Source organism: Eriocheir sinensis, chromosome 33 (genome assembly GCF_024679095.1).
Source record: "Eriocheir sinensis breed Jianghai 21 chromosome 33, ASM2467909v1, whole genome shotgun sequence".
Classification (NCBI taxonomy): domain Eukaryota; kingdom Metazoa; phylum Arthropoda; class Malacostraca; order Decapoda; family Varunidae; genus Eriocheir; species Eriocheir sinensis.
In genome coordinates this window covers 1014271-1024270 of record NC_066541.1, presented here as the reverse complement: position 1 = coordinate 1024270, position 10000 = coordinate 1014271, and the positions used below count along the sequence as shown (strand labels likewise).

The 10000-nt window shown below is 42.2% G+C and overlaps 1 protein-coding gene across 2 annotated transcripts in view; it reads left to right on the top strand.

Moving 5' to 3' along the window:
• The window catches only part of LOC127006499 (spectrin beta chain-like), a 112145-nt gene that overhangs the window by 62428 nt on the left and 39717 nt on the right, over nt 1-10000 (top strand). Inside the window, exon 2 of one of the 2 annotated variants that reach the window (XM_050876438.1) lies at nt 1583-1620. The exons of the other annotated variant lie outside the window; for it this stretch is intronic. The gene's annotated coding sequence lies outside the window, so the exon portion shown is untranslated. The remainder of the gene's footprint in view (nt 1-1582; nt 1621-10000) is intronic. 2 annotated transcript variants of the gene reach the window in all.

The window sequence follows — 10000 nt, the reverse complement described above, 5'->3', positions numbered from 1 at the left end:
GGGACAGATGGTGGGGAATGGTGTTGAGCAGTTGTTTCTCCTCCACGTCTATTCCTACCTCCCTGTTTTACGTTTCTACCTCCTGTCTGTCCATTTTATTCTCTCCCTTTTTTCAACTGTTTATTCACACTCTACCTCGGTCTGTTTTCCTCTGCCTGTATGTCTGTATCTCTGTCTTTTTGTCCATGTGTGTGTCTCCCTATGTCTGGTGGTGGTGGGTTGGTGGGTTCATTATCACCACCTGAGGCTGTGTTGCAGTTAGGTAGGTGGAGGGGAAGGTGGTGATGGGGGTGTGGGGGGAAAGGTGTTGATGGGGGGCTCAGGTGAATTGTAATGGTGGGTGGGGCCAGGTGGGGTCATTTTAGCCTCCTCCTCTCCCATATCCGACACCCTAGTTCTCCTTGTTCTTCTTCTTCTTCTTCTTCTTCTTCTTAGTCTTCTACTGTTTCCTTTACATTTTTACTTCCTTTACTTTTTCTTCCTCCTCCTCCTCCTCCTCCTCCAGGTGGTTCGCCGCGCCAGCATCGATTTTCCGTGCAGTGTGTGGCACCAGCTGCGTTGTGAGGCGAACTACTGGCGCCGTCTAGCTCTCCTCCTCTTCCTCCTCCTCCACCTCCACCTCCTATTACTTCTCTTCCTCCACTGTTTTTTTCTCTTATTTCGTCTATTTCTTCTATTACTTCTTCCTCCTCCTCCTCGTCTATTCCGGTCTTGCTGCTTTACGTTACTTCCTCTAGTTCGATACTTTTTCTGCCATTCCCTTTTTTTCAGCTGTTTATTCACACTGCTCAGTCTCTGTCTCTGCCGGTCCTTTTTTCTCTTTCTGGATGATTCTGTCATTTTTGTCTGCTTCCGTCTATGTCTATATCTGTAGAAGTAGTAGTAGTTACTCTCTCTCTCTCTCTCTCTCTCTCTCTCTCTCTCTCTCTCTCTCTCTCTCTCTCTCTCTCTCATTCGTTCGCATCAAATTCAATTTAGTCGAATAAGTGTGACAGTTCGGATGGATCTTCGGTGTAGCAGAGATAGAGAGAGAGAGAGAGAGAGAGAGAGAGAGAGAGAGAGAGAGAGAGAGAGAGAGAGAGAGAGAGAGAGAGAGAGAACATGAATATATTTTTTACTCTTCATGATATCTTTTTCGTGAGTTTGTAATTTTGGATAATTGAGAATAGCAGCAGCAGTAGTAGTAGTAGTAGTAGTAGTAGTAATAGTAATAGGAGAGTAGTGGTAGTTGGTGTTGGTGCTTTGTTTGGGTTGGTTTCTTCCTGCAGTGGTGGTGATAGTAGTAGTAGTAGTAGTAGTAGAAGGAGAAGGAGGGGGAGGAGGAAGAAGTGGTAGTAGAAGAAGGAGAAGAAGAAGAAGCCAGGACAGAACGAGTAGCAAGAACAATGGCACCTGAAGTCTTTGTTTTTGTTCTTCTTGTTCTTCATCTTGGTTATTATTATTATTATCATTATTATATTATTTTATTATTATTACTACTATTATTATTACCATCAGTATAAATTATTATTATTATTATTGTTATTTTTGTTACATTTACCAGCAGCAGGAGCACTGACACGTCTGTGTGTGTCTGTTGCAGGTCTTGTTGGGCTGGCACTCACTGCGGACCCCTGTGTGGTGAGTAGGCGGGGCTTGGGGGGCTGGCGTGACGGGGGCGTCGTGAGGACCAGATATAGGGGGTGGGGGTGGGGGGGGACGGTGAGAGAAGGAGGGGGCAGGGCAGTAAGTTTGGTGGGTCAGTAAAAACATGTCTGTGTGTGTGTGTGTGTGTGTGTGTGTGTGTGTGTGTGTAAGTAGTGTGGTCTAGTCACGGAATGTTACCTGTAAGAAATCATTAAGCATAGGCGCAGGTAGGTTCAGGTAAGGCAGGTGTGTAGGGAGAGAGTGGAGGCTCGTGAGGAAGCATAGACCAATGAGTATATATAACAGTAGTAAAATCACAGTCGAAGTATAACAAGCAGTAATGTATAGGGAAAAGTGGAGAGATGAAGTAAAGTGGTGAATGTAAGAAAATCGAATGCGAAGGGATATGTAAGTAATGATTTAGTAAAGAATAAAGGATAGTAAAAAAGCAAAATCGCAAGGGGAAGTTTAGGAATAGAGAGCAATTTATCTCCAGACTTTTCTCTGAACCTCATAAGACAAAGACCGTAACTAAAAGCCTTAAAGGAGAGAACAGGGAGAGGAAAATATAAACGTAAAAAATGAGAACAAGAAAGGAAAACAGGAAAAAAAGACAAATATATGGAAAGAGATAAATTTAGTTAGTTATAATCTTAAAAAATGGAGCATGAACACACACACAACACACACACACACACACACACACACACACACACACACACACACACACACACACACACACACACACACACACACACACACACACACACACACACACACACACACACACACACACACACACACACACACACACACACACACACACACACACACACACACACGAAAGGCGCCTGGGAAATGTTCTCTTCTTTGCACTTTACTCTTAGTCTAAATTTCGCAACTAAATTTATTAATGAACTAATATGATTATGACATTTGATAATTACGTAAAAACAACATATAGCCATTACTTTTCCTCGTTTAATCATTATTATTATTATTATTATTATTATTATTATTATTATTATTATTATTATTATTATTATTACTTATTGTTACAAGCTTTTATATCTAGCTCCTCTTAGTGATTGACTTTCGTTGTTTGCCGAATAAGACTTTTTTTATTTATTTATTTTTATTTTTTTTACGGATAGGGAGTGAATGGTTATATCTTTTTTTATTTTTTATAAACAATAACAATTTCACCGCCTTTCTGTTTGTTTATTTTGCTCTAGAATTTTTTGCCGCCTTGCGTCGCCGTCTACAAGGAAAATTTATTACTTTGTCACGCTCCAGATAATTAAAGTTTACACAGTAGAGGCAAAACTTGATTATTGAATTTTAAGAAATACAGCTTCAGTAACATTGAACCGCATTATTATTATTATTATTATTATTATTATTATTATTATTATTATTATTATTATTATTATTATTATTGTTATCATTATTATTATTATTATTATTATTATTATTATTATTATTATTATTATTATTATTATTATTATTATTATTATTATTATTATTATTATTATTATTACTATTATGATTATTATTATTATTGTGATCATCATTATCATTATATATTCCATTCTTGTCAACTTGTGTGTGTGTGTGTGTGTGTGTGTGTGTGTGTGTGAGAGAGAGAGAGAGAGAGAGAGAGAGAGAGAATAAATTGGATGGAGAATGGAGGTCGTGAGGGTGGGGCGAGGAAGGAAGAGAGATAAGGGAGAGAAGGAGAGTGGAAGAGAACGGGGGGAGGGAGGGAGGGGAGAAGTCATGAGGTGCTTCATGACCAAGCGAAGAGAGAGTTTGAAGTGAGGACGACGAGGAGGAGTAGGGAATAACATCCAGAAAAGAAAATAATGTAGACAGGAGAGAAAGGGAAGAAAGAGGAAGAGAAGGATCGGGGTGGGAGGAATAATAGAGAAGAGGAGGGGGATTGAGAAGGAGACGGAGAAAAAGAATTGAGGTCGAGAAGGAGGAGGGAGATCAGAAATGGGAGGGAGAAAATATTGGGGTGTAGGAAGGAAAACCTGGGGGAGAGAGAGAGAGAGAGAGAGAGAGAGAGAGAGAGAGAGAGAGAGAGAGACCACATGAAAGAAGGAGTAGATTGAGGAAAGTGGAGTGAAGGAACACTTGAGGGGGAGAGAGAGCAGAGGGAGGGAGTGGAGGAAAGACAGTGAATAGGCGGAGGGGGGGAAGGAGACTTAGAAACAGTCGCCTGTCTGTTGTTGAGACACTTGATCGATCCGTCCTGGTCACTCCCTTCTCTCCCTCTCGCTACTCCCTTCCTCTCCCTCCCTTCTTCCTCCTTTCTTAGCTCCCCTCCCTCCCATTCTTCCTCCTTCCTCCTCTCCTTGGTCCCCTCACTCTCTAATATTCTTTCTATCTCCCTTTCCCCTCTATCCCCTCCCTTCTTCTTTTCTCTCTCTCTCTCTCTCTCTCTCTCTCTCTCTCTCTCTCTCTCTCTCTCTCTCTCTCTCTCTCTCTCTCCCTCCCTCCCTCCCTCCCTCCCTCCTTCCCCTCAATTGGTTCTATTAACTTCTTCCCTCCTTCCATGTCTTTCCTTCTCCCTTCCCTCCCTTCCTCCTTCCCTTTACACTTCCCTCACAGCCTTCCGTCCTTTCTTCCCTCTTTCGCTGTTTTTTTTTCTTCTTTTTTCTCCTGTTTCTTACTCTCCATCTTCCCCTCTTCACTATTCCTCTTGTTTTTTTTTACCTTTTACAATTTTTTTATGTTTGTTTTCTTTTTCTCCCTTCATTCGTTTGTTCCTTCTACTTCCTTCCTTTCTTCCTCTTTTGCTGCTTTCCTCCCTTTCCTCTGCTTACTTCTCTACCTTCCTTCCGTCTTTCTTTTAACTTTTCCTTCCTTCTCTCCATCCTTTCATCCCCGTGCATTTTATCTGTTCTTTCATATCACTTCTAATTTTTTCTTCTCTGGTATATTTTTCATCACTTCCTTGCCTTCGTCCCTCTGTCGCTCTCTTCCTTATCCTTCCCTCCTCATTCTTCTTCGGTCCCAGTTGAATATTGCTTTTCCTTGCTTGACTCCCATCCCTCTCTCCGCCTTACTGATGATATATCCCTTTTCTTTCTCTCTTCGCCCCCCCCTCCCTCCCCCTCCTCTTTTTCCTCAATTCCGTGCCTTTCCTACTGATCCTTTCTTACCGATGCTTTGCGATGAAGAAGAAGTTATATAACCTAAGATTCAATACCTAGTTTTTTTTACTTTATTTCTTGTTTACTTAGTCTTAAATTTTCTTGGTTCTCGATCGTATGGTATACTATTTGTTATTTTGTTGTTGTTATTATTGTTGTTATTGTTGTTGTTTTATGGTTCTCCTCCTCCTCCTCTCCCTCCGCCTGTTACTCCTCCTCCTCCTCCTCCTCCTCCTCCTCCTATGTGACCTAGTTAAGAAATTCTTCAACAGAGTATTTAATCTGCACCACCACGACACCACCTCCATGGCGCCTGCATGAGGAGGAGGAGGAGGTGGACGAGGAGAAGGTGGAGGGGAAGGTGGACATCTTGCCTACCACTCATGCAAATTTTATATTATCTTTGAATCACTGCATCCTCCTCCTCCTCCTCCTCCCCTCATCCTCTTCCTTCTGCTCTTCATCCTCCTATAATTTTCCTGTTCCCTTTCATCATTCATTTCTGCTCTTTGCTAAGACCTCCATGTGCAAATTTGTGATAAACATTCATGTTCCTTCCTTCCTTTTCTTTCTTCCTTCCTTCCTTCCTTCCTCTCGTTCATTCACTCCTTTATTGTTTTTCCACCTTCCCTTTCTTACTCAGTTCATTCATTCCTGTTGCGTCGCACTTTACCTATATTTGGCATCCATTTTATTATCATTAATTTGTTGTCTCACCTCTTTCATTATATTATTTCGGCTGTCTGTATCCGTGTTATTTATTTGTGTTTATTTTTTTATTATTATATTTATCTCGCTACCTATGTATATGTTCTAGACTGATAATTCTGTCCATTTTTTCATCTGTTTCTCTTTTCTTCTTCTGTTTTTCCCTCTTCGTTTTTATTCACCACGAAAGTTCAACTGAGAGATTTTAAGCAATTGTCTTTATTCACAATCTCTCTCTCTCTCTCTCTCTCTCTCTCTCTCTCTCTCTCTCTCTCTCTCTCTCTCTCTCTCTCTCTCTCTCTCTCACTGTGTCTCGTTTTTATCCCCCTTACTGTCTCATGCTCACCCTTCCCTTGTCTCCTTCTCTTCCTGTCTCCCTCACTCCCCTTTCCTTTCTCTCCTCCCTCTCTTCTTTTCCCTCCCTCCCTCCCTCGTCACTTTCTTCAGCATATTTCCTCCCACAACCGCCCTCTCTTACGAACTTTCTTTTCTCCTCTTCCCTTCCTCCCTCCCTCCTTTCCTTCGTCATTGTTGCCCCTTCTTCCTCTCCTTCCATTCCCTTTTTTGGGCTTGTGTTTTTGTTTGTTTTTCTTCCCTCCTCATTTCCTCCTCTTGTTTCTTATGCTCTCTCTCTCTCTCTCTCTCTCTCTCTCTCTCTCTCTCTCTCTACTCCCCAGATCTGTCTTTCTGTTACCTATCTATTTTCCTTTTTCTATCCCCTCCTTGTTCATCCCTTTCCCCTCTTGCCTCCCCGCATCCCCTCACAGCTGTGGCCGAGGGCAGGTTAACTAAAGGTCATTGTCTTGGATCAGCATGGAGGTTACAATAGTGCCTCAAAACGGAGGGACGGAAAGAAAATGGATGAAAGAGAGAAAACGGAGGGAGAGGCATGTGGAGAGAAGGGAGGAAAAGGGGAGAAATGTTAGGAGAGAGGAAGAATGAAGGCTTGAAAGAGAGAGAGAGAGAGAGAGAGAGAGAGAGAGAGAGAGAGAGAGAGAGAGAGAGAGAGAGAGAGAGTTGAATGAGGGCAGAGAGAACGAGAGTGCTTGTGAAGAAGAATAAGAGGAGGGGAGAAGGAGAATAATCGATAGGAGAGAATCAAAAGGCGGACGGAGAGAAGAAGCAGATGAAGGAAAGAAATGAAAGAAGAATCCATGAATCAAGACTTCCAGGACGATGAAAATCAGAAAGAAACAAGAATGGGAAGACAACATTGAAACACGTAACAGCAATACACACTGGCGACACGCTGTAAGAAACACATAACTTTTATACTACAGAGAATATCAGTATGCTCTCTCTCTCTCTCTCTCTCTCTCTCTCTCTCTCTCTCTCTCTCTCTCTCTCTCTCTCTCTCTCTCTCTCTCTTGTACGGTTATCAGAAAGTTTTGTCGTACATAAGTCTTGAAAGTTTCTGTGAATTTATATAATTATCTTCGATATTATTTGATTTATGAACTTTCGCTTCATGAATATTGATTTAGTCGATTTTGTTATTCTTTAAATTTAATATGAAGTTGTGACTAATTTTTTGCTTTGTCATTTTATATTATCGGTAGTTATTAGTCAGTTATATCGTGTTGATGGGAAAAAGTAAATATGATTGCACTGTTTGGGCGAAAAGAAGTCCAGAGGGCGTGCCAGCAGAGGGCCTCGGGGAACGACGTGACGGAGGACCTAGTGACTTTGTTGTCATTGTGTTTTCTCCGAGTCCCCGGTAGATGGAGGCGCAACAGAGGTGGATGTGTACAATGACAAGGAAAAACTGGGTGAAATAGGCCAGTAAGGAGGGTCTTATGAAGCAACTCACAGACAGTCAACTAACAATATTAAACTCAATGAAAGGGTAATTAGAATCCAGAGAGACTAAACAAATGGGCTGCCTAGATATATTAATGAAGTGATTGAATATATAAACTTGTTAATGGAAAGTTAATTGGTTAATAGGTAGACTTGATTATATATACTGGACATACACACGAAAACAGACCGATGTTATTGTGATATAGCTTCTTTAGACTTTAAACGGAGATTGACCAAACGCACGTTAACTATGGTATATCTTTAGTTCGTATTTCCATCCCATTGCTTGGTGTACTTGTGAAAACTTTCTCCTCCAGGGGTTTTATTGCCTACATTAAGTCAGTAAATAGGCGAACAATTCAATAGGCTCACGGCTCATTGGTATCTGTTGTTTATCTAGTTTTTGTGGCCGTCATTGTGTTTGTTTATCCAGATTGTTAAGTAAATATATCCGATTAGCAAGTTTGTTTGTTCGTCTGCCTGTCTGTTTGTCTGTCTGTGTGTGTGTCTGCGTGGATGTCTTCATCGAGACACATTATCTTTGCGAGATTTTCTGTTTTTTGGAGTCCTCCCTAGCTGTCTTTTTATCCAATGTCCTCCAATGAACACGTTTGATATTTGATAATGGTAATCTTTTATTTTCTACATACATGGGTCTGTTAGTGTATATACCTATCAGTCTTTCTATTTATTTGTCTGTCTTTTTTTGGGGGGTCGTCTACGAGTCTGTTAAATATGATACGAACTACCTATAAAGCATATACGCAATTATCCATCTAACTAACTACATTACAACCTGTGATTTTTTTCCTTTGAACATATGGGAAATGAGAAGCGAAGAGGCAGGAGTAAAGGAATAAAAGGGTGCCTGGGAGGAGGAAGGGGAGAAGGGAAAGTTTAACAAATGTAAGACTTCATTCCTCCCTGTTTTCCTTACTTAGCCTTGTGCAGTGGTGATGTGAAAGTGGCACGTGGTGGTGGTGGTGGTGGTGTGGTCACGGTGATGTTGGTTGTAACAGGAAAGTGTATCAATGGTGGTGGTGGGGGTGACTCGTGATGTTGAGGTGGTAGTAGAAGTAGTAGTAGTAGTTGTAGGAGGAGGAGGAATGTGCAGTGAGTGGTTATGACTGATGGTGAATAGTGGTGGTGATGATGCCGATGGTGATGGTAACAGCTAAAAATAACGATGACTGATGATGTTGACTGGCTGAGTGGCGGTGGTGAGTGATGCATGGTGGTGATAACAACTTATGGTAAAAATGATAACTAGTAGTGATGGCGGTGGTGGAGGCGGGTAGATGGTGAGTGGGTGGTGATGATGAGTGGATGATGGTAGTGAGTGGGTGGTGGTGATGAGTAGATGGTGGCGATGAGTAGATGATGGTGAGTGGGTGGTGGTGGTGTAGGAGCAAGAAGAGGGCCTTGACGTTTGGTTTGATGAGCGCATTACTTAAAGTCCAGAAGTGGGTGGGAAGGGAAAGGGTAAGGGTGTGTGGGGCTACCAATGGGTTAAGAGGTGGAGGAGGAGGAGAAGGAGGAGGTGGGTGATGGGGTAGGAGATGGGAGGGTTGCGTAGGTGAATGGGTGCGTGGGTGGGTGGGGAGATAGAGGTAGGTAGGTGGGAAGAGTGGTTAGGGAGGTGGAATTTTTCTTCTTCCTTTTCTTCTTCTTCTTTTTCTTCTTCTGAATGAGTTATTCTCCTCCCCAAGCGAGTGTAGTAGTATTTCCTTGACTCCTCCCATTGCTCCTCCTCCTCCTCCTCCTCATCATCATCATCATCATCAATATTATCATGTGATGCAATTCCTTTCCGTTACGCTTGCTTGAACACACACACACTCTCTCTCTCTCTCTCTCTCTCTCTCTCTCTCTCTCTCTCTCTCTCTCTCTCTCTCTCTCTCATTGTTCTTCCATCCTCACCTCTCACCTCTCACTCATTTCCCTCTTCCTTTCTCTCACCCCTCAGCTTGTAATTATTTGACCTCCTCCTCCTCCTCCTACTCCTCCGGCGACTTCAACTGTTCCAACATTGACTGGAACACGATGAATGGAAATCAGGAGGGTAATAGATTACTGGAAATGTTAGAAGACACTTTTCTAACCCATATCGTTACCCAACCGAGGAGAGAAAATAATTTATTAGGCCTAGTACTCGTGAGTGATTCCGATCTCACATGTGAATGTCAAGTCGGCGAAAAACTAAGTGGTTGTGACCGTCACCTAATTTGCCTTAAGATCAGAACAGACCATGAGCTCATCGAAAACACGTCCAAGATTCCAGACTATAAAAGAGCTAATCTCGCTCGTGAACTGCTAACCCAGACAACTTGGGAACCTGTAAACTTCACTCCTGTAGACGGCGCGTGGAACGGCTTCAAGAACAAACTCCTAGAGGTAGAGAGAACAACTGTTCCCATGAAGACTTGGAGAACAAAGAATGCCATTAGCCCACGATGGATTACTACCCAAGTTCGACGGGAAATTAATTTATAGAAAAGAAAATACAACTTGCTGAAGGAAAACAACACTGATGAGGCACGCGAACAGTACCATCAAAGCCTCAGAGCTTGCAGAACTCTCATCTGACAACGTAAACGCGACTACGAAAAGCAACTTGCGCGCGAAGCCAAGCTCAACCCAAAAAGTTTTTCACGTATATAAGAACCAAAATGGCGGCAAAAAGCAATATCGGTCCCCTAAAA